This window comes from Gymnogyps californianus, chromosome 2 (genome assembly GCF_018139145.2).
Source record: "Gymnogyps californianus isolate 813 chromosome 2, ASM1813914v2, whole genome shotgun sequence".
Lineage (NCBI taxonomy): Eukaryota > Metazoa > Chordata > Aves > Accipitriformes > Cathartidae > Gymnogyps > Gymnogyps californianus.
The window spans coordinates 162,601,739-162,623,317 of NC_059472.1; the positions used below are offsets into that span (position 1 = coordinate 162,601,739).

General features: G+C 49.6%; 1 protein-coding gene across 1 annotated transcript in view; it reads left to right on the forward strand.

Annotated features, from left to right (window-relative positions):
* The first annotated feature begins 238 nt into the window (after positions 1-238).
* LOC127013622 (mitogen-activated protein kinase kinase kinase 3-like) overlaps positions 239-21,579 on the forward strand; it is an 83,940-nt gene continuing 62,599 nt past the window's right edge. Inside the window, exon 1 of the mRNA XM_050892576.1 lies at positions 239-287. The gene's annotated coding sequence lies outside the window, so the exon portion shown is untranslated. The remainder of the gene's footprint in view (positions 288-21,579) is intronic.

The following is a 21,579-nucleotide window of genomic DNA, read 5'->3' on the forward strand; positions in this document are numbered from 1 at the left end:
GGTCGGTCTGTCGGTGGCGGCGGGGCCAGCTCGCGCCCCCCCCCCCCCCCCGTCCCCCCGCCGTCCCATTGGCCGCGGCGGCGCCGCGCGTCACCGCTTCCTCCCGCTTTTGTGCACCGCCCCGCGCCGCCCCGCGCCCCGCCGCCGCCGCCGCCGAGCCGAGCCGAGCCGAGCCGTGCCGAGCCGAGCCGAGCCGAGCCGTGCCGTGCCGTGCCAGGCGTTGGGACAGCGGTGCTCCGAGTCGACGGGCATGGCCCTCCGCGGGTAGCCGCCGCGCCGCCGGCCCGGTAAGTCTCTCCGCTCTCTCGCCTCGGGGATGGGGCGCGCCGCGGGCGGTAGGTCCCTGCACCCGCTCCGGGCGGCGGTGCGCGGGTTGGTTTCGCTCTTTTAATTTTTTTTTATTGCCTTTTTCGCAGTGGTGACCGAGAGTTTTGCAACCGGGGCTGGCTTCGGTGGCTTTTTCTTCCTCCCCTTCTAGTCTTGCAAGTGGGAGCTTGTCCCTCCGGGCAGGTAGCTGGGCTGGGTTTGGGAAGCCGTGGGGGACGAGCAGGGGGTTTGGAGCGGCTCCCCAAGAGAAGGGCGTGGGGGGCCGTGTGCGTGGGTGCGGAGCACGGGGAGGACCTGCCTCCCCTTTGGGGATTTACCTTCCGCGGCGGCCCCGGCACAGCCCTCGCCTTGTGTTAGCATGCTCGGGTAACTATTTTTCCCAGGTTATTGCCTGGTGCCATGAGTCAGCCTGGAAGCCTGTTCCTGCCTCGGCTGCCTGACAGCGAGCGCCAGGATTAGACCCTAATACAGACGGTCCCATTATCGGGAAGCATTAAAGTGTTGAGCCAGCGGGTATGTTGCCGGCTGCGGTCGCTTGGGTCCTGCTTCGGTGGAAGGCGTCATGGCCATGCCAGGGAGCCTGCGGGAATGCCCGGCCGGCCCTCGCTCTCCAGCCTCACCGTGAGCAAAGTCCTCCCTGCGTAGAGTCTGTCCCAAGCAATGAGGATGGGGTGAGCAGCAGGGAGGAAGGCTCTGCGGTGGGCACGGACCCCCGTGGGCGAGGGAAGCCGGTACCTGCGTGGTATGAGTGACCGTGCCGGCTGGCGGAGCTGGGAAGCTGGATTTCCACCTGGACGGAGTGAGCGGCTGTCGTGGGGAGCTGTGCCACGAGTCAGGCTGGTGGTCTGGGAGGATTTGTTCTGCCGGCACCAAACCTCAGCCCTCCGCGGCCGGGTGGGGAACAGAGCGGAGGTGGGAGCCGTGTGCCAGCGCGAGTGGGTGTGCGCCGGCAGGCTCGCCAGGTCGTGCACGGTGGCCAAGTGCGTCTCTTGCTGGCCCCAACGCAGCTTGGAGAGCGGTTTCCCCCTTCGGCTGCTGCTTTTATCCTCCTCTTCAATTCCTGTCTTGTAATCCAGTGGTTTTTGGAAGTAGACCCACTCCTGTTTCGGTGCAGGGTCTGCATATGTTGCCGGTGCGCGGACCGAAAACACAGGGCTCGCTTTGGGGTTTGGAGGCTTGGGATTTGTGCAGAGTTTAAGTGATCCCAGGGATTTCCAGGGTCAAGCTCTTTTGCCTCTTCAGTGAGTGTGAGCAGTTTGGGGAATTTCGTTCTGTGGCGCCTTGTGAATTTATTTCCAGTCTGGCACGTGCAGTTTGATGTAGCTCCGTGCAGGATTTGTGCCCGGAGCGCAGCTCTGGAAAGCTGTTCCTCAGGCATGCGGGAGATTAGCTGTTTGGGGGCTTGCTTGTGACTACCTGTGTCTTGTGATACCTGCGTCGGATGGTCCAGTTTCCAGAACCCCTAATTTAGACATTAGTTATAAACGGGGGTTCAAGGTTTCCCAGGGCTCCTGCAGATTCGGAGCGTACTTCTGTGGCTGGGCACAGCCTTTGCCCTAGGAAGGTTTTGCAGCTTGTAAAAGCGCCTCTGTTGGAGGCAGGACACGAGGCTAGATGGGCTGCCAGCCTAGTGGGATGTGGATTTAAAGGCTCTTTTATACATTCCTTCTCTAAATGGGTTTTGATACTACAATTTTTTCCGTGGGTCTTAAATCTCCATCAGAAACCCACAGCTCTGCCCTGTCAACGTGTGCTGATGGGTGATGTGTTTCTTTTTTTGGAGGCTGTTAAAACCTATGAGGCAAGTGTGCTCATGCAGAGAGATGTAGTCTGGATTTTCATCCAGGATGGAGAGACTGCGTCACGAAGAGCCGGCGATTATGGCAGCGGGAGGAGCGCAGTCCTCTCTCCATCCCTTCTGAAATGTTGCTATCGCTTGATGATGCTTTGTGGTGTTAGCGTGCAGCTTGGACTTGATGTGTTTTCTGAATTTTCCCATCGGGAAGATGCCGGCGAGCATCGCACGGTGTGTCTGGCTCCCTGGCAGAGCAGTGGGATGGAGTGTGCTGCCGCAGCATGGAAGGTGATGTGCTTCCAGCCCTGCTATCCCCACATGGATGTGGGAATCGGTGAGAAAGCTGGCAGGATCTTCTGCCAGAGGAGTCCAGAGGAGGGCCACGAAGATGGTCAGAGGGCTGGAGCACCTCTCCTGTGAACACAGGCTGAGAGAGCTGGGGTTGTTCAGCCTGGAGAAGAGAAAGCTCTGGGGAGATCTTATAGCAGCTTTCCAGTACCTAAAGGGGGCCTACAAGAAAGCCGGAGAGGGACTTTTTACAAGGGCATGTAGTGATAGGACAAGGTAATGGCTTTAAACTGAAAGAGGGTAGATTTAGATTAGATGTAAGGAAGAAATTCTTCACTGTGAGGGTGATGAGGCACTGGCACAGGTTGCCCAGAGAGGTTGTGGATGCCCCATCCCTAGAAGTGTTCAAGGCCAGGTTGGATGGGGCTCTGAGCGACCTGGTCTAGTGGAAGGTGTCCCTGCCCATGGCAGGGGGGTTGGAACTAGGTGATCTTTAAGGTCCCTTCCAACCCAAACCATTCTGTGATTCTGTGATTCTGTTCTGGTTGATCTGGCCCTGCCGTCGGAGACCTGCTGGTCGAGGCTAGAGGGAAGTGAGTCAGGGTTTGCTGTTAGAAGGGATATCTTTTATTAGACCACTCGGTGAACTCAGACTGGCTTTGGAGCATACGAGCCTGTCTACATGCAGAAGCAGCAAACCTCAGAGATGAGAATTAGGAGGGAGCAATTGCTATGAGCTTACCTTGGCTCTTCTAATTGAGGAGATCATCTGAAAGAAAAGGAGAAAAAAAAGAAAAAGAGTTATTCAACTCTACAAATCTCTGGACTCTTTTAGATCCTGTGATCCACCACAGGAGAGGGACGTGCATCCCATGTGCCAGCCTTTCTCAGGAGGTGGCCGAGCCCTTTGCAGCCCAGCTCCCAGGAAGGGGAGCTGCGGGCGATGGGGCTGGGGCTCACTGATGCCTGACAGCAGCAGGAGGCTGCTGGGCTCAGTCACTTCCACTCCCTTCCCTGCACATAGTACAGACCAAGTGCAATGTGCGCAGAAATGCGCAGAATGTCAGCTGTGCACCGGGGCGATGGAAAATGCATTATGGAGCCATAAGAAGAGGAATATGGAATTCAGTTTTTTTTTTTTTATTTCCTCAGACGCTTTTCAGAAAAGCTATAAATGGCCCACTGATCTTGAACCTGGCAGCTTCACTCTCAGTCCCCAGACTTTATTTATTTTCCTGTTTAAGTTCCACAAGGGGAAATGGGCAACCAGGCATTTTCGGCGCGTCCCTCCGGGAGCAGTTCCCCGTCCCCACATGTGGCCGTGCACGCTGGATCAGGACTGCGTTTGCCTTTGCTGAGTGTGATACGAGATGCAGAGATGACAAATTTCAACTCGGTTGTGCCTGAAACATGCTGTCTCTGCGGGCTTGCCCCGTACCCTGTGCGGCGTGAGCCTTTGTCTGATGTGGTGAACGCTGTGGCGAGCATCAGATGGACAAGTGCTTTTCTGTCTGTGAAGGCGCGAGTGAGCACGTGTGAGCGTGGATATGTGGGCATTTTTGTTTGTTTTCTGTCTGTCCCTGCAGTTCTGATCTGGTCTGGCCAAGTCATCTTCCCATTAGTCACTAAAATGGCAGCGGTGTCCAACCAAATCAGTCTGTCCTAGCTCATCTGTAATGATGCAAGAAAGAAAAAGCAAAGATCTCTTTTAAACTAGATGCTCTTCAAAGCCACTGGGGAGCTATTCCCTGCAGAAGACTGATTACACGGGAAGGGAGGGCAAGAGAAGAACGCTATAGTGGGGCTAGCGGAGAGTTTCGGGGCTGCAGGCTGGGGGTACACGGCTCCCTGCTTTGTTTCAGCACTGGGGCTGTTGCTCCAGGAGCTTTCCCTGGAGCCACAGGGCTTGGGGCCAAGCTCAGCCTGGGATGGTGGAAGATGCAGCAGCAGCGTGGCCTGTGGTGGGGACCCGTGGAAGAGTTTGGCCCAAAGCTGGCTCACTTGGTGCTGCAGCGATTGTGGTGGAAGGGTTCAGCGAGCTGAGGGTGTGTGGGTTCACGGTCGAGCCCTGCGGCTGCTCGCAGCTATTCCCCCTGCTTCCCCATCTCTGTGACCTGGGGTGGGGACATGCTATTGCATGGCATCGCTGTGTCTGGTCTCAGGTGCCAGCTTCTGTTCCCAGAGCGCTTGGGACATCTGCAAAGGCTACCCAGAGGGTTTGACCTGGACTTTCTGAGGCTTTTAGAAGTTAAGAATGAAAGGTATACCTGTACCTGCCTAAAGGAGGTGGACTCAGCTCCCAAATGCATTCCCCAAACACTTTTTCCTACCCTGGAAGATCCTAATATAAATGTTAGTGGAGACCAAGGGACTCTGAATTTAATGAGAATCTGTAGTAGGCTGGAGCCTGTCCTGCTCTCCTGAGTTAAAACCCAGGTTGGCCACCATTTTAAGCAGAACTAATTGTCACTTCCGTGAAAGCTCCCCTAATTTTATACTCTCCACTCTGCAAGATGATCTGGGGCAGCCCAGGGAGGACAAGCCACAACAGCAATGAAACCAAGGGTGGAGCTGAGACAGGGTTTGGCTCAGCACCGTAGAAGTCGCACAGGACAAAGTCTGGTCGGCAACACGTGCTGCGTGCTGTGCCTGGCAGTACGGGCCAGATCCTGGAAGGAGCCGGCCAAGCTACTGCGTGGGCTGCTGTGTAAACAGCGTGTGTGCGGGCCAGGTCCTCAAAGGGGGTGGGAGGATGGTTTGAGTGTTCAGGTAGTGATTAAACACCAAATTGCTTGAAAAAATAGCCCTAGGTTGGTGGATTAGGGGTGCTCTGCAAACCTGCTATGGCCAGGAGCTTGTGTGCTAAGTAACAAAAAGTCATCTGATTGATAGCTAGATGATTCTGTACAATTGCTCTGGGAAAATAATTTGTGCGATAAGAAGTCTTTGCAAAGGAGGCAGGAATGTCTTAAATCCAACACTGCTGAAGGGTGTTTGTGGCCTCTGCAATGCTTTGAGTGCTCCTGCGCTACTAGGACTGTCCTGGAGCGATTGCATTTGTCTTGTCCACATGAAAGTGTTTCTCGCACAGCGGCTTCCAAGTGCCCACAAATCCCCAAGGGACTATTAAAAATTTTGCACATAACAGTCGTTAGCCCAAACATCATGTGCAAACATGTATTGTGCTACAAGTTCTGCTGCTGCTGTCTCGGTGCAGAGGTTCAGAGGAAGATGCTGCTTCTTCGGGGTATTTTCTGTCCTTGTTAAGGTTGCCCTTGTCCTTCAGTCCTGAAGTGGTCAGGCAGTTGGACTAGATGATCGTTGTAGATCCCTTCCAACTCAACTGTTCTGTTCTATTCTATTCTATATATGTACATGGAAGTCCGTCGTGATGAGGATGGTGGATTACTTGGATTGCTTAGTGCTTTTGTGCTACAACCTCTTTGGGTTTTTGTGGTTGAGCAGAGGTCAGATCATCATGGTCTAGTTGTAAACTGGAAATAGTGCTGCGCCCTCCATGTTTATCATGGCTAAAAGAATCTAGCAGATATTTAATCTTTTGATAGCGGGCTGTTTGCACCTTTTGCTCTGCAAGGTGGCAGCAGTGATGCCCTATCCCAGGGCATGAGGACCCTGCAGAAGGGTGGTGGACACAGGGCGACGGGTACGTCTGGCTCTGCCAGCTCTCGATAACGGGGAAATCTTGCCTCTGATCCAGGTTAAAGGGTTGGGGCATCCCCTGCGTGGGGCAGCCTGAGTGCTGTGATAAGGAAGGCTTGGTCAGGGAAAATGGCTTGGGGAGAAAGTGTGGCGTGTATAGCTGGTGGTGAAGGTGAACTGAAGGAAAGTCGTGTGTGCATGCACAGAAACCCTGTTTTAAATACCCTCTTCCTTTCAGCCTCTCTGCTACTACCTGGGGAGTGCCCTGGGGGAAACTGTCCCTTTTTTGCATGCTGGGTCAGGGCAGTGTCATCGCAAAGGGCGGCTGATAGTGTTATCTATAGCTGGGTGATGCCGATGGGTTGATAACTCAGCTTGGTATCTGCAGCAGAAATAATGCGGTTGCTGTGGCTGGAGGGAGGTGTGTGGGCTGGGATGGTGGGGCAGAGCGGTTCGGGAGTGTGTAAGCGATGAATAACTGGTACTTGGAAATCAGAGATTAGGGCTTACTTCTGTTGAGGTTGGTCAACACATTGATGCAGTGTGGAGTTGTGGAGTGGGGCTTGTTTTGCTGAACGGATGAAACATCCTTCAGTAAAGATACCAGGCTGGGCCAAGCTCCTGGAAAGCTTTCCTTGCTGATGCAAGGTGCTCACACTGCAGCCTCGATGCCTTCTGTTTGCCTTTCAGCACAAAAATACAGCACTGATCCCGCTGCTGCAATCCTTCTGCTGGCTTCCTGCTTGGAGAGTGGCTTTTGGGAAACCTGAGCACCCGGTTAATAAACCAGTGGAATGCGTTTGCTGCTCCTTGGTCCTAGTCCCTCAGTGCTGGTGCTAACAGAGTAGCAAGAGTCATTAGAGAAATATGCAAGATATTTCAGTTATTTCTCTTTGGATGGTGCTGGTGGCAAGTAAAAGAGATAAACAGAGACTGTATTGAGCTGTGCTTAGCTTATTGCATCATTGGTTTTATTGAAAGGTTCAAGGTCCGGCTCTGAACGTTGTTGCTGCCTGGGATAAACCCAGCAGCAGGGTGCATTCGAGCTGCTCCCGAGCTGTGCCGTGTTTTGCCAGAGGGAAAAGGGTAGGGAAAGGTGCCGTTTTAGTGCTCTCGCGGTGTATTCCTTCTGAACGGTGACTGCAGGGGGTCGATGGCAGTGCCTTGGAAGAATCATGATGGGGCAAGTCCTGTCATGCTTCTTTCTTGAGTTTTCACTGGAAAACTCTGCACTTGGCTCCTGTTAACTCCCAGGAGCTGCTCCTCTGATGGTGGCAGCCAGGGGAAGCCCTGCTGACATCTCCTGTTGCAGCCTTCTGGGTGTTGAAGCTGGGAGGGGACCATCAGGGCTGCCTGGATGTGGGACCACACCGCCCGGTGCTCTCTCCTGCCCCCCGTCCTCAGCTCACCCTGGCTTTGCTGGCTGGGAGGATCTGCTTCACCGGTGGCCTGGGCTGATGCCCGCTTGCTCCCCCTCTTGTGAAACGGTCACTTTTGGCTGTGCTGCCTGGGGAATACGAAGTGCTCCTGGATGCTGACTTGAGTCATGGGTGGCTCTGACAAAAGGACAGCTGTGTTGTGTTCTGCATACCCTGATGATGGTCTCTGTCTGAAGACTGGCTTGGCTTCACCTCTCTTGGCTGAAATGATCTCTTGAGCGTGAAAGATTTGAGGAACCATGCCCACTCCTGCATGTTTTTGTTTGGGGTGGGGATGCTTGCTGGGGCTCTCCACAATGCTCTCCCCAAGGTGCTGCGCTGTTAAAGATGTGCATGACGTGTCACTGTGTTATCTGGCTGATGGCTCAAGAAAAAGCGAGAAAGTGTTTAATCATCACAACATTTCAGCAACTTCACCTACAGCATTACCAGTGTGACTAACATCTGGTGCATGCCCGGTCCGCTTCGGGATGGGGCTATAAGGGGTGAGGATGTGTTTTCTGTTCGCAGTTTGTGTTATAGGAGGCAAGGCCAAACAATCGGCTTTTGAACACAGCGCAAAAGGCGCTGAAGATTGTAACTGTCTTCACCTCTGGAGGGAAAGCTGGGGACGAGCTAGTTCAAGTCTTGGTCTATGTCCAGGAAATCCTGTGCAGGAGAACTTCCCTTTCAGGAAGCCAGTTGGGCTGTCCCAGGGAGGTGGTGTGGCACGCTCTGCTTTCATACTGGACCACCACAGAGTCCCAAAGCTGTTGGGGACTTGGACGAGATGGAGCAAGACTTCCAGTACCCAGTTCATCGTTATATGGGAAGCCGATTTGCCTTTCGTAGCATGCATTGCCAGAGAGGTGCAGTTTGGTGTCTCGCCTCTGCGGGAGCTTCTCAGGCAGCGGTGGCTGTGTGTTTGCTGTGGGAGTCGCCAAGAGGTGATGAAGGTGGGAGGTGTTTGTGGAAGAAGATGGGATGTGTTGGAAAGGGTCTCCCTTTGCTGCAAGGGGAACCTCCCACCTCCCTGACCTGTCTTGGGCTGGATTTCCAAAACCTCAGCCCTGGGTTTTGACGGATGGGTGCCTTGGACAGGTATGGTTGAAGGGCTCTAGGCTGCATCACGGAACACCACCATCTTCATGGCCGTGTTCAGAAGTGTCTGAACTGAGGGCTTTGAGTGGTGCCCCTGCAGTAGTCTCCCTCACCCAAAGAGAGGGGTGGGGAAATTAGATATATAATACATATTTTAAAAGCCTGTTTTTCCCTTTGCAGTGCTTGGATAAATTGCATGTGTGTTTATTGTGTGAGTCTTGAGGTGGCGGTAGACACAGCAGTATTCTGCTCAACTGCAGGTTGGCATCTTTCTGGTTATTAGATTGGGTTATTAGGGGTTATTATTGTAGTCCTTGAGAAATGAGAAGAGCAAGCAATTTGGTCAGGGACTGATGAAAGCTTAAGTACATCTTTCATGCGTCTGTGTGCATATGTGCATTGAGTCTTGTGTGTATGTGCTGTGCAGTCACCACAGACCCCTGCTTGGAAGGGGTCTGATGGATGAAGCATCCTGCAATTCTTCCTACAAGCCTGTTTGCCCCAGTGTTGGCTTTTGGGCTGGCAGGCAGCAGGTTTCCTATCTGCCCTAGCTCGTGGGAAGAGTGTGAGTAAGGGACTTGCCGCCTTCTCGCTAATCCCTGTCTCTCTCTGTCGCTTCCCCCTCCATTCGCTGCCCGTAGTGGGCATCTCTGCCTGCTTTGAGAGCACGGGCTGGGAGGTGGGGGGCTGAGAAACACCCTTGCCACGCAGGGATCAGGACTGTGGGGGATCCCGGCTGCTGAATGCTTTGCTAAATGCTTTTATAGGACGCACTTTGTGGCATGTCCTATAAAACCTCCTGCGAGGTAAACTTGCCGTGAGGCTCTATTTTGGGGCCGTCTCTGACATAATCTGTCAAGAAATGGTCTGCTCTCTGACTTTCTGCTGAAAGTCTGGTTGTGGATGGATGACCAGTTGCTTACCTAGCATTACCAAAGCAACGAGTTGTTGCTTTCCATGACTCATGAAAATGCACTGTAGGCTCTCTTAAGAATGGCTGAGATCATTTTTTTGGCTGGGTTTGGGCATCTGGTTTCCTTAGCAAATAGCAGTGGGGGTAGAGGGAGGGGGGGATTTCCAAACTCGTTTCTTTGTATGCGTGATCTGGTTTTTTGAGCTCGCCTAATAAAATACTTCATTTGAAAAAGGGAGGGAAAAAAAAAAGACCTGTAACTTCCACGTCTGTTTAGTTTTCGTAGCATGTCTCAGTTAGTCATGTTTTGCTGTAAAAAGGGAAAAGGTACTAATAACATTACAGAGCCGTATGCCGTATTTTTCCTCTTAAATAAGCAAGCATAGAAACATTATGGGTGGTATTTTTCTTTTAAAGCAAATCCTTCTGGGGAAGGAGGAGGAGGTGCAGAGAAAATTCTGCAAACTATACCATAATTGCATCAAATTTTTGTTGATAATGTTTGCTCAAATAGAGGACTCCGATTCTATAGTGATGCAGCAAGGCAGAGTATTAGCAAGAGGTGCTTTAGTGTTTGGTCAATCTGATTTTTTTCAATTTTTTAAAAAAATGTTTATTTATTTATAGACCCTTGATTCACTTTCCGGCTTTGTCTGCGCCGTCTAAAGGGAGCAGCACTCGCATCCCTGAGAACCAAGTGCAGCAAGATTAGCATTAACCAGAGGAGAATCAGAGCGGTGATAGCTGCGTGATAACTGCAGATAGCAGGAGGTCCCCAAGTGTTTTGCCACCTCTGCAACCAGGTTGCGGCAGCCTCTGCAGTATCTTTCCCAAGTCTAGCCACCCTTTGCAAGCACCTGAGAGCGAGCAGAGAGAAGGGGGGGGAATCCTCGGTAGGCAGAAGGTAATTGAATAGGGAGATATGTGGAGCAGTGGATTTAATGTGCCTGTGCTTTGCAGGTGGTAGAAGGAACGAGGGTTAGGCTTGTTAAACACTGTATGCAGCAATGTTAGCTGAGTTCAGGAATTTAATAGATGTGGACCAACCTCTTGTGCTGTGCATGTTCTCTGCCAGTGCTCGGCTGTGGTTAAATTCTGCAGCTGGGGCAGGCAGAAGCGTGTCCCGGTGTGCTGCGGGAATGGGTTAGAGATGCCCAAGGAAGGGCTGCACAGGGGCAGCAGGTCTGTTCTGGGAACACAGCAGGAACACAGAAGCGTAATGGCCCGGCCGTTGGCCAGGAGTGAGCGGGAACAATGTGACTGAACAGGTTTGTGCTCACTTCCTTGTAGTCTCAAAGATGAGATAATACAGAAACCCAGAAGCGTTTGCCAGCGAGAACACCGAGGCTTCCTTTTTCTGCCCTCGTGCGTGTCCTGCGAGGCAGAACAGCTGACTTGCTATCGTCTCTGGCTGCACAGCTGATGAAAAGCAAATCCTTCTTGCTCGAGGAATGGCACAGTTGAGCTCAAGTCAGGGCTATGGAAGCTACCCGCTGGGCTTGCCTCTGGGGTTGCTGCCTGGGCAAGCACCCTGCACCAGAAGCTGCTGTGCGTGCCACGATTTCTCAGGTCCTTCCTGTTCTCCTCCTCTTCTGAATTTCTCTGCATCTTAGTTAGTTAGCTTTGGGCAGAGTGGGTAAAGACCACTGGTTTAATCAGAAGAGTAGTGTTTACCCCCTTTTCCATGGATATAATGTATTCAATGCATAGCATAGCACACCCCAGATCCAAGTCTTCTAGGTCTTAACAATTTTCTTCCATGCAAAAAAAGGAAATAAATGTGACCTGCAGTCTTCTCCTCTTCATGGTGCTTGTGGATATTTGAATGTGGGGCCAAAGTTTATTGCACTTAAGTGGTGGCTAGCTGCAGTCCACGTGCCTGTAGTGCTGTGGTGGCTAGCCCAGTGGGCTGAAGCACTGCCCCAGGGCTCAGCAGCAGCATGGGATGAGCTCTATAAGAGCCAACAAAGGCTTTTTCAGAAGGTCAAGTCCTTATTTACAGACTAGTTATTACCATAAGTTATTTCTGCTGGGCAAGACCCACCAGTGGCTGTAAATCCGGTAGTTTTGGTGAGCAGAGGATGCCAGCAGATGAGCTGGCATAGTTGACTTCCAGGGCTTTACCCTGCTTGATGATGGATAAAATAAGTGGAAGCAAAATTTGGAAAGCTGTTCTGCTGGTTGGTTGGTTGTTTTATAAACTGCTGTGCCTTCATATCATCCCCCCATGCGTAATGCTCTTTTGACTAGGGAGGCCAGCATCAGGGTACCTCAAAGGGGCTACCTAGTTTCTAGGCAGGTGTTGCTATGAAAGCTGTATTTTCTCATCTGTAACTTACAGATGGGGATGTTGGAAACCCCCCCAAATTAAGTCATTCCCTGCCCAGTCTAAGGTTTCCAGTGTATAGTACTGGGGGGAAAAGAATCCTGGATCACATTCTTTCCTCCAAAAAATTAATAATTAAGTTTAAAATAGTGATTTATTTTTTAAAATATTTTTTTCTATTTCTTTTTGTTTGAGCATTTCAAACTTCATGACTTACACTTTTTTCTTCAACTTTTGACATCTACAAGTACTTCTTTTTAACAAAAAAAAAAGGAAGTGTGGATTCTGATGTAATCATGTGACTCCAGGAACCGGGTACTTAGGAAAAACACTGAATCCTATGAGAATTGGCAATGCTCAGGGTCATCCTGTGGTCCAGCAGCTGAACTCGAAAATGAAGCAAAACCTTCTACTCCCAGCTCCCTTTCCAGCGTTGCTTCCCCATCCCTTGGTGTCTGTCTTGTTGCAAGAGATCCAGATTGTGTAGCTTTTCGGTTTTTTATGGTGTGTGGGGTTTTTTTATAATTTATATGGTAAAAGATTTTTTTCTTACATGGTGAAATTTGCAGATCTGTGAGCCTGAAGCTCTCAGTTGCTCTTTTGATTACGTGTGAGGGTGGTCTCTTGTAAAAACCTTGCGTATTGGTGCATGCTTTGCTTGAACACACTTTGGAGATGCTGCAGTAATACAGCTGCTGGACGTTCTCTGCGTGACTGCACTTTGTTTGCATTTTAAAACTAAGAGGGGGCCTTGCTGCTGCTAGTGGCATGAATCAATGCCAATGCAAATTGCAATGTAAGCCATACTGTCTAAGCTGCATTGGATTCTCTTCTCCCCAAACCCTTTGGTTCCTTGCATTTCCCTTTCTGGGGTGGTTGGGGTCTTTTTCTTTTTTTTTTTTTTTTTTTTTTTTTTTTTTGAGCTGTTTTTTGACAGTCTGTTGCAGGAGGCTTGACCTGGCTGGTTGATGGAGGGGATGCTTGCTGTCTGTTCTCTTGCCAGCCTGCTTTCTGCAAAAGTAAATTGAGTGCCTTCTCCTCGTTGGACAGGATCAGGCTTGAGTGCTCAGAGAAGCACAAGTACTCTGATAATACAGAAATGAGGTGCCTGCGCTGCTTATGGCTGCTGGGACAGGAATTAGGGGACTCGCTTGGGTGCCTCGGAGCTCACTGAAGCCGAAAGCCAGGCAAATGCAAGTCCTTCTTTGCTTAACTCTCCTTGGGTAAGTCCTGTTAGCGTGAGTGAAATAACAGCCGGAAAACAAAATGTCTTCAGAGGGCAACGCTCTCCCAACATAAGCAGGCAAGCAAAGCCAGCATGTTTCTTTACAATGTGGGAGATAGTTATCCTGTGACTAAGCATAAAAGTTAAGAGATGGAAAAGGTCCTATTAGATCATCTCATCCACCTCCCTGCTGGCGTGCAATTTTTCTCCCTGGTGTATATTTATTAATAGGCTGTTGGGCAGACAGAAGTAGTTTACTCAGGGTACTATGGAAGAGTAGCAGCCAGCCTGTGCAGGTGAGGGACTCTGCACGCGCGTGACTCGGCTTGCACGTGCACAAGTTGCTTGCAGCAATAGGAGTTTGTAGTAAAAGGGCCAAAACCTCTAGACTCGACATTCTTTGCATGCTTGGAGCCTTCCCGTTGTCTTGCTGGGACTCAGTTTGTGCAGGCGTCAGCTCGTCTTTTTTTAACATTCTAGGAATAAGCTAATTTTACTTTATATTTATGATGGAGTAGGTGGTTTAAAAACTAATAATAATAGGGGGAAAAAAAAAATTAGAAGCCTTTTGGTAAGGAGAGGTCAGCCAGCTAGACATCTGCACAGCTGGCCTGGGCTCTGTTGGCCATGATCTATGACAGTGGTGCGTGAAGACTCCCAGAGGAGACGTCAGACAGGTGCAGGTGGAAATGCTATTGCTATGACAAACAGATTGGTGCTGGAGTTTCAGGCCAGAGCTTGGGGACCGTCAACACTGCTTCGTTTATTACTCCTCAGTAACCATAGCACAGCCTCATACACATGTTTTTTGTTTTTTTTTTTTTTTTTTTTCATTTCACACTCCCCGATTTCATTTGCAGCTCAGAGCACTCAGCATTTCCCAGATTGAAATCGCTGAGTGTTGAGTATAAAGGGACAGATTCTGTCCTTAACTAATTCAGGGAAGAACTAGAGCATGTGCTCAACACAGGTAGGGGATGGGAGCAGAAATTTCATATCCAGGCATGTGCTGAACTGCCTTCTCGTGTTGAGACTGTGTTGTCTTTTACATCTAGGACCACTCCCCTGGCTCCAAAGGTGTCTCCTGGTCCACACCAGTATGAGATCAATATTTAGGATTAGAGACCAGGACCGTTCTGTGGTGCAGGTGAGCAACCAAGCCTGCTCTGCCACCAGTGAGGTGTTTTTGCTGGTGGTGGCACTGTGTTGGGCCCCTGGGGTTGTGCTGTGGGGTCTGATGATCTGACACTACGATGCATTTTGTGTAGTTTTCTGGAGGTGTTATGGGACATCTTTTGGCTGAGCGATTGCTCTGTTGAATCAGGAGAAGCTATTCCCTACATCTGTGGAGGGTAGGGGCTGGGTGTTTCATGGTACAGACCATGTCCCTGGCACCGATGGTCTTTTCTCTTGGCATGTTCTGTGGAAGCGACAAGATCGCAGATGACGTTTTCCAGGAAAACTTCCAACACTTGTAAAAGAGCTCTGAGATGGGCTTCGCCTCCCTTCCCTCAGCCAGACGTCTTCTAGGGAGGAGGGAGTTGGAGCAGGGCACAGTGCATGCAGGGAGCAAATCTGCCTTATTATTATTTAATTAGAGAAAACTTGGTGTAAGGATGTAAAAAGCAATTGCAAATGCTGTCTGGACACCACCTCTCCTCATCAATTAGCGGCATTAAATGCTCAGCAGGGAGGATTAATTAGAAAACTGAAATCTTTCCATCGTGACAGCCTTCTGGTTTCCATTGAAATGCAGCTGAAGAACTGGAAAGGCTTCTGTATTTTGTTTTGATATGCAGGCATATGTTTCTTTCCATCCTGGAAATTCATTCTGTCTGTCTGTAACGGGGCCGTGGGAATCAATATTGAGTTGAACTGTATTTCTCCAGAGCTTTCTTCTAAAAGGAGTTGACTGTTTCCCCACTGTGCCTAATAAGTGACCTGATTGTGGAGCAGCTGAGCAACTGGTCTTCCAGTTCAGAGGTGTTGTGTGGCTGCCTTGACAGTTCAGGGTTGGTCCATGGTCTGTCGAGGGTGATGGGCTTCTCTCTTCTGAAAGTCTTCAGGTCAGACTTCCTCCAAGATGGCTGAAAAGGCCCACAGCCTTCTGCTGCCTGTGACTTTCCACGGCACCGCACCAGGCTAGACACCTTAGGAGAGGAAATTACTCATCAGTCTGCCTCCCTTGCAGACTGCTCTTGGCCTTGGTGAGCTGTCATGCTCTCAGCCTTACACTCTGCAATGCCCTAAGCTGGGTTTAGAGGCAAGATCTGCCTTTTCCTCAGTTTCCTCATCTTTTCTTCACTCCACCAGGCTTGGGGAACGAAGGAGAGTCAGCGCAGCAGCCGTGTGACCTGCTGCCTTGCACTGCGGGAGCAGGTCACCGTTACGTGACGGCCGTGGGTGGCACAGTTTGGGCAACTTGAGGTTGCTTCTTCTTCTCCAGAAGAAGCTGCTTTGTGTGCACTGGAGCAAGCAACAGCCTGTGCAGGGGCTCTGCAGAGCCACAGCTATGTGAAAACTGGATGGCGAAGGGCTGACAGGAGAGGCAGAACAGACCTGGGAGGCCCTGAGCGCTTTGAGCTTCAGGCAATACATATGCTCTATAGACCTATAAGGTTGTGTGGGCGTATGGCCGTGTGCTGCCCAGTCTGGTTCCTGCACTGGCTCATTTTTTATCGTGTTTAGTCACACATGAAGGCAAGCGTCCTTGAGTTCATGTGATACCACAAGTCAAGAGGTCAAGCAGAATAAAACCTCTGTGAAAGCTGACCCACGTGTTTCTGTTTCATAACCCCATCACCACCCCATCGACAGCATGCACAAGCCAGCAGCTTGTGGAGACAGCAGTGTCCTGGGGCTATGCAGAAACACGGTCCTTCTGCCCCAAAACACAGCACGTCTTTTAATCTTCGCTTGCCGCCAAGCACTCACTGAGCTCTGCTTCCTCCCCCTGGTCTAATCTCAATCCAGAATTGCATGGCAGAAGTGGCATGAGCAATAAAAGGACCTTGCAAATTCTGCGGTGGCTCTTGGGGGCCAATCCTCAGGTCCTGGTCTCCCCCTGGGCTGTGGAGCTCATGCTTCTTGCCCACGAGAAAGGAGCAAAATAACCAGGTAGCTGCTGAGAGAGCAGAAAGTGGTCAATTAGTCCTCAGCCCTCAGCTTTGCAGTCGATCGGAAGGTCACGTTGTGATCAATCAAATCTAGACAGGCTGCAGGGGTGAGGCTCCGGCTTGTTAAAGAGGAAGCTGTGCAGTGGGACGGCTGCGAGAGGGACTATCGATTGCAGCCGGTTGAGGGTAAATGGTGGTATACAAAGGCTGGTAGGACAACTCACAGGAGATACAGGCTGTATGCTGTCAGTGGGATGTTGCAAGTGAGAGAAAGTGGGTCAGCTAGAAGGTGGGATGAGCGTGGAAGATGGCACAGTGGCTTCAAAAACCTGATCCTGCCACAAGGTCTTGCTGCCCACCTAGGGGATGGGATGGACCTCCCTCCTTCCCAGTCCAAAGCTTGGTCACTTAGTGTTAACCTCCCCGTTAGAGCATGTTGGACCAGTCATAAAGGTTGTAGTGTGTTTGATACTCTTAGAGGTCAAAGCTACAGAGACAGGGTTGGTTCCTGCCTGCCATTATCCTCGTGGAGAACCGGGTGTCCCCGCGTCCAGATGCTGGCTCTCAGGCCAGGTTCTCCATTGCACAATGTTGGCTTTGCAGCTCTTTGGCGTAAAGCTTCGTTCACGGAAACTCTTCATTTGTGATGCCGAATAGCAGATCGGTGCTGCGTAGATGCTTTTCTCCCAATTGCTTTTCCCAGGAAAGATTTTGCTCTGAGACAAATGCTTTTCTGAGGGCATATTTCATCTGGAGGTTTTAGTATCTATACCTCCTTTTTGGTTTCTGCTTCTTCTTCTTCCTGTTTGTTCCCAGGGTCATAGAAGAAAGAGGCCTGAAGCCTCGCTTTTCCAGATGCGCTTTTTTGTTTTAATTTCCCTCCCACAAAGTCTTCAGTCATTTGAGGAGAAACAGAAATAAGGCCATGAAAACCTGCAGGAAGAAGCAGTTACAACGCTCTTCTGTGTTGGCTTTTATCTTATACATAGAGATACACCTTCCCCTTTGCTGTGTTCACTTAGGGGGATATGTTCATTGAAATCAGGGGGTTTTTGTTGGTGTAACTTGCATCAGGGTTTCTCTTTGCTTTACAAGTGCACAGATAACTATCCGAGGACAGGATTTTGCCCTGTAAAAGGGGAAATGATGCAGAACAGTGCTCTCCTTTAGCTACAGACCTTCATCCTCAGCAGGCAGGGCTGTTTGTTTAAATAATCCTGGCTTGGCTGGCTTCCGGGGAGATGAACGTACTGAGTTGCAGGAGATGAGGATCCTTTCGACTTTGTCACTTCAGTACCTGATTTAAAAGTTTGCATTTAGGCACAGTGTATGGTGGGACTGAGGTGGGCTTTGGAGTGTAGTCAGGGTGTCTGCAGATTGGTTCGGCTCCACCGGTTGCTGGAGGAGGCAGTTCCGCTGTAACAAGTGCGAGTTCAGTAGAGATGCAGTTCTGCGCTGTGCAGACCTTGATGCAAGTAAAAAACCAAACAGGTGGGGACCATGTGTGTTCTCTGGAAATTTGCTTTGCTTGACTTGTCTGTAATATATATAAAAAAATACATTAACTCAGACCTGATAGGGCTGCATCGTCTGATTTTTGCTGATAGAAGAGTCCTTTCCAATCCTTTTGATTTGTTTCCTTGTTTTATGGGTTTCCAGAAGTTTGAGATCTGTATGCAAAGTCAAAGCTATTTTATATGCCAGTATAAATTACTGATTATTTCACTGAATTTGCTAAAAGGATTATTACTGTAAAGCAAGAAAAGAAACTAACTGAAAAAAATAACTTACTGGAACATGCTGTCTGCAACATTTCATTTACAAAGTCATTTGCAAGAAGAGGAAGTGTTGAGAGGGGGAAGGTTTTAAGATCTCAATGGCTATTTTAAAGGGCTGTCATGGAAGTTAACAGTAGGAGTCATGCAGGTTTTAAAGCTCTTATTCTGCGTACGCATTGTGCTGGAATCTACAGGATGGCTCAGGAGATTTTTCTTTAGAAGCAGCTGTTGAATACAGCTGCATTGGCTGCGTCACTGACTAAAGGTATCCTCCGTCGTGCATGATGGCTCTTAAGCACAGATCTCTTCTCCCAGCAACATATGTTGTAAAAAAGCTTCTTAAGCAGTTTTGGGGTGCCGCGCCCAAAAATGGAGAGAAGAAGCCTCAACTGATGAGTATTCATATAGAATTGCTTGTTGGGTTTCATGCGCTGTAGTTCCCAGAGCACTGGCTTGCTCCTTACGTGAGCTGTGCTGATGCATGTATGTCAATTCTTGCTTAGCAGCCTTATCAGTGCATGCTCAGGAAAGGTTTTTTTTTTTCTTCCTCATCTTGGCTCATGAAGTTTGTCCCTTGAGCCCACTTGGGAGATATGCCTGCAAACCTGGCCTGGTTACACACGTGTTTGCAAAAAGTCCATCCCAGTTGCATGCTCGTAAACATAGAATCATAGAATTATTCAGGTTGGAAAAGACCTTTAAGATCATCGAGTCCAACTGTAAACCTAACACTGCCAAGTCCACCACTAAACCATGTCCCTAAGTGCTACGTCTACATAGATGCATAGTCTTAAATGGCTGCTTTTTGACTACCCCTGTGTGGTGCATCCTTCGGGTAACCTGAACGGAAAGTGCCATGAGAGTAGGGTCTTAGGTGTCTCAAGCATCAGCAAAATTTAGCTATTCTTTTGTGTAGCCCTGAAATATGGATCCCATTTCCAGGGCAGTTCTGTGTGCACAAGGTCAAATGTTCTATAGTGTCTAGACACCACTATAAGGATGAGGTTGAGATGATCTGAGGAAACCTGTAATATTTCAACTGCTCTCTCTTTGCATTTGAATCCATCTTTGCCAAGCCTGCAGGCTGTTTGATTGAGCTATCAGCATGCATACGTTTGTATTCTCACCATTAAAACAATCTCATTTGCTTTGCTGTTGTTTTTAACACTACCCCAGCCCTGGCCTCTGAAGCTTTTTGAAAATAACATTTACAATAATATTTTTAACAGTTCCGTAGTATACAAAACTCCAGCGCCCTGGCAGGACTCCCGGAAACTTGCTGAAAGTTAATGTGGTCAACTCTTAAAAAGGAGAGATTTTTTCCGCTTGACTCTTGCTTGTTAAACTCTCTGAGCCCAACATGTTGTTCCCTGCAGCTTGAAAAAACAAGGAAAGTCCCAATTTTAGCAATGCTCGTTTGAGTAGCTTTCCAGCTGAGCCACATTTCAGGGGCAACTGTGGCTTATTATTTTTTTTTTTTTATGGTGGTGTGTCCCTACACCTTCAAACCAAAGTGTTAAGTGGTGCTTAGGCAGGAATAAGTAGGTGCTGCTTTCCCTGGAAGCTTGGGGATGATAAAGCACAGAGGGAGATGCCACTTGCTTGTGCTGCAGTAGTGGCAAGACATCCCGACTTGGAGGCCATGTTTTATATTGGATCCTGAGCCTCTGTGGGGTGAGAAGAGCCCTTATCCCAGTGGGATAAGAACCTACCCACTGGGGTAGGGGATACTGTAAATCCCATTTCAAATCAATGGTAGACTGCTGGTGACTCCAGCTCTCAATGCTGGACCGCACTCTTCCCGCGTTCCTAACCCTCATCCTACATCCTTCCTCCCAGTAAGTCTCTTCCAGTCACTTTTTTTGTCTTCCCTCACATCCAGGGAAAAATTGCTCTTCTCCATCCTCTCCTCCCCTGCTTTGCTTTCTGCAATTTAGGCACACAGAAGCTGGAGCCATGTCTAGCTGGACAGTACGCTGCTGTTGTCTCCCTTGAACTCCGTCTTGCTTAATCCCTTCCCAGCCAGGAGTATGGGGAGAAAAGGGAAGAACTGGGATTAATTTTTAAAGTGGATTAATAACCTTACATATAGCTCTTGCGTGGGTACTCATGCTCTGCACTCATGTAGCCGTAATGAAGTTGAGCCGCTTCGGCTGCAGAATTGAATTCAGCTCAGTCAAATCAAAGCTGCTTTTATTCTAGATGAGAGCATCTATACTGGGCTTTCCTGCAGGTTAAGTAACCTCCAGCAGTTTCCTGAGTAGACAGGAGCAGCCGAAGTCTCTTGCGTGCACGACACAAACCTCGAATACGAGGACTACATCGCCCCAACGTCCCTGGGAGCCGACACTTTGCTGAGCTCTTACTTTCCTTGCTTGGTAGGAGGCGTTTGTGCACGGCGGGGTTACCAGGGCAGTAGTTTGTAGGTTGAGAGTGGAGTTTTAGAGCAGATTTACAGCGGAGGCTGGTTCTGCTAGCTGTGGGAGCGGTGGAGAGCAAAGTGGGAGCCCTGTTTCAGATGCTCACTGGTTTGTGTTGTAAACTGCTGACACTTGAAGGCTCTGATCAGGGAGCTTCGTGGGAGGTGAAGGGGGATGCTGCTTTGAAGTGCATCGGAGTAGAAAAAGGATTTTTTTCCTTTTTTTTTTCTGCTTATTTTTTCCCTTTTTGCCCCCTGTTTTTTAAGGGAGATAATAAAAGGACAGAATTTGTACTAGAAACAGGAATTTGTCCTTCTGTAACAGGAAGCTGCTGGTATGTATTTTTGGGAAGCCACGGAAATCGCCAGTGTTTGCAGTCCAATTTGAAGGCTGGCTGTCCTCAGGGTTGAAGAGATCTGCTAAAATAGAAAATCTTTTTTCTCTCGTTTATCCGTGGAGATTTCCTGCACTGTGTGCGAGGGCTGGTTCACTCACGAGAGCTGGGCAGTGGGGTCGCAGGGGCTTGCTATGGCAGAGGTGATGGCGAAGAACACAGGGCAGGGCTCTGCTGATGGAAAGGTCACCTGTTTTTTCCAGGGTTCGTTTGCACAGTTCCTGTAGGTACGTGCTTTTCTAACTAGATAGGGATTGCAAAGGTCTGGAAGGTCTCCAGAAAGCCATTAGAAAAGTCTGTTACGCTGATAGGAGGCTTAACGTGGGCTATCCCAGGAATTGAGGGTTAATCCAGGCTATCTGCATGTGGCCCTCCGTGCAAACTCTGCACGCAGCTTAATTGCTGGAAGTGTCACATCAATTTTGAAAGCAAAAGCAGTGAAGGTTTGGGCTGTTTCTTGCTCTTGCTATAATCAGATGGAGTTTTTGCACTGCCTTCTTGGTGGTTTTCTGCTCTCTCTTGATTCAGTGTTGCATAGACTGACAAGTTCCTTCTCAGGATAGGATTTTTAACCTTTCCGAGCCTGTTAGTTACTTCCTTGCCTCCTCCTTTGTCTTGAAAATGGACAGAGCAGATTCCCCGGCAGCCGTGGGCTCTTAGGCTAAATGGTGCTGTCCTGAGAGGAAGCTGCAGCAGCAAAAGGAACAACGCACTTCGGGGCACATGTACGTCTCCGCCTCTGCTGCTTTCTTATCGCTTTCCCTTCCTGCTCGTCTCTCTCAAAATAGGTTGGATAAATATCCTCCTGCTTGCCAGCA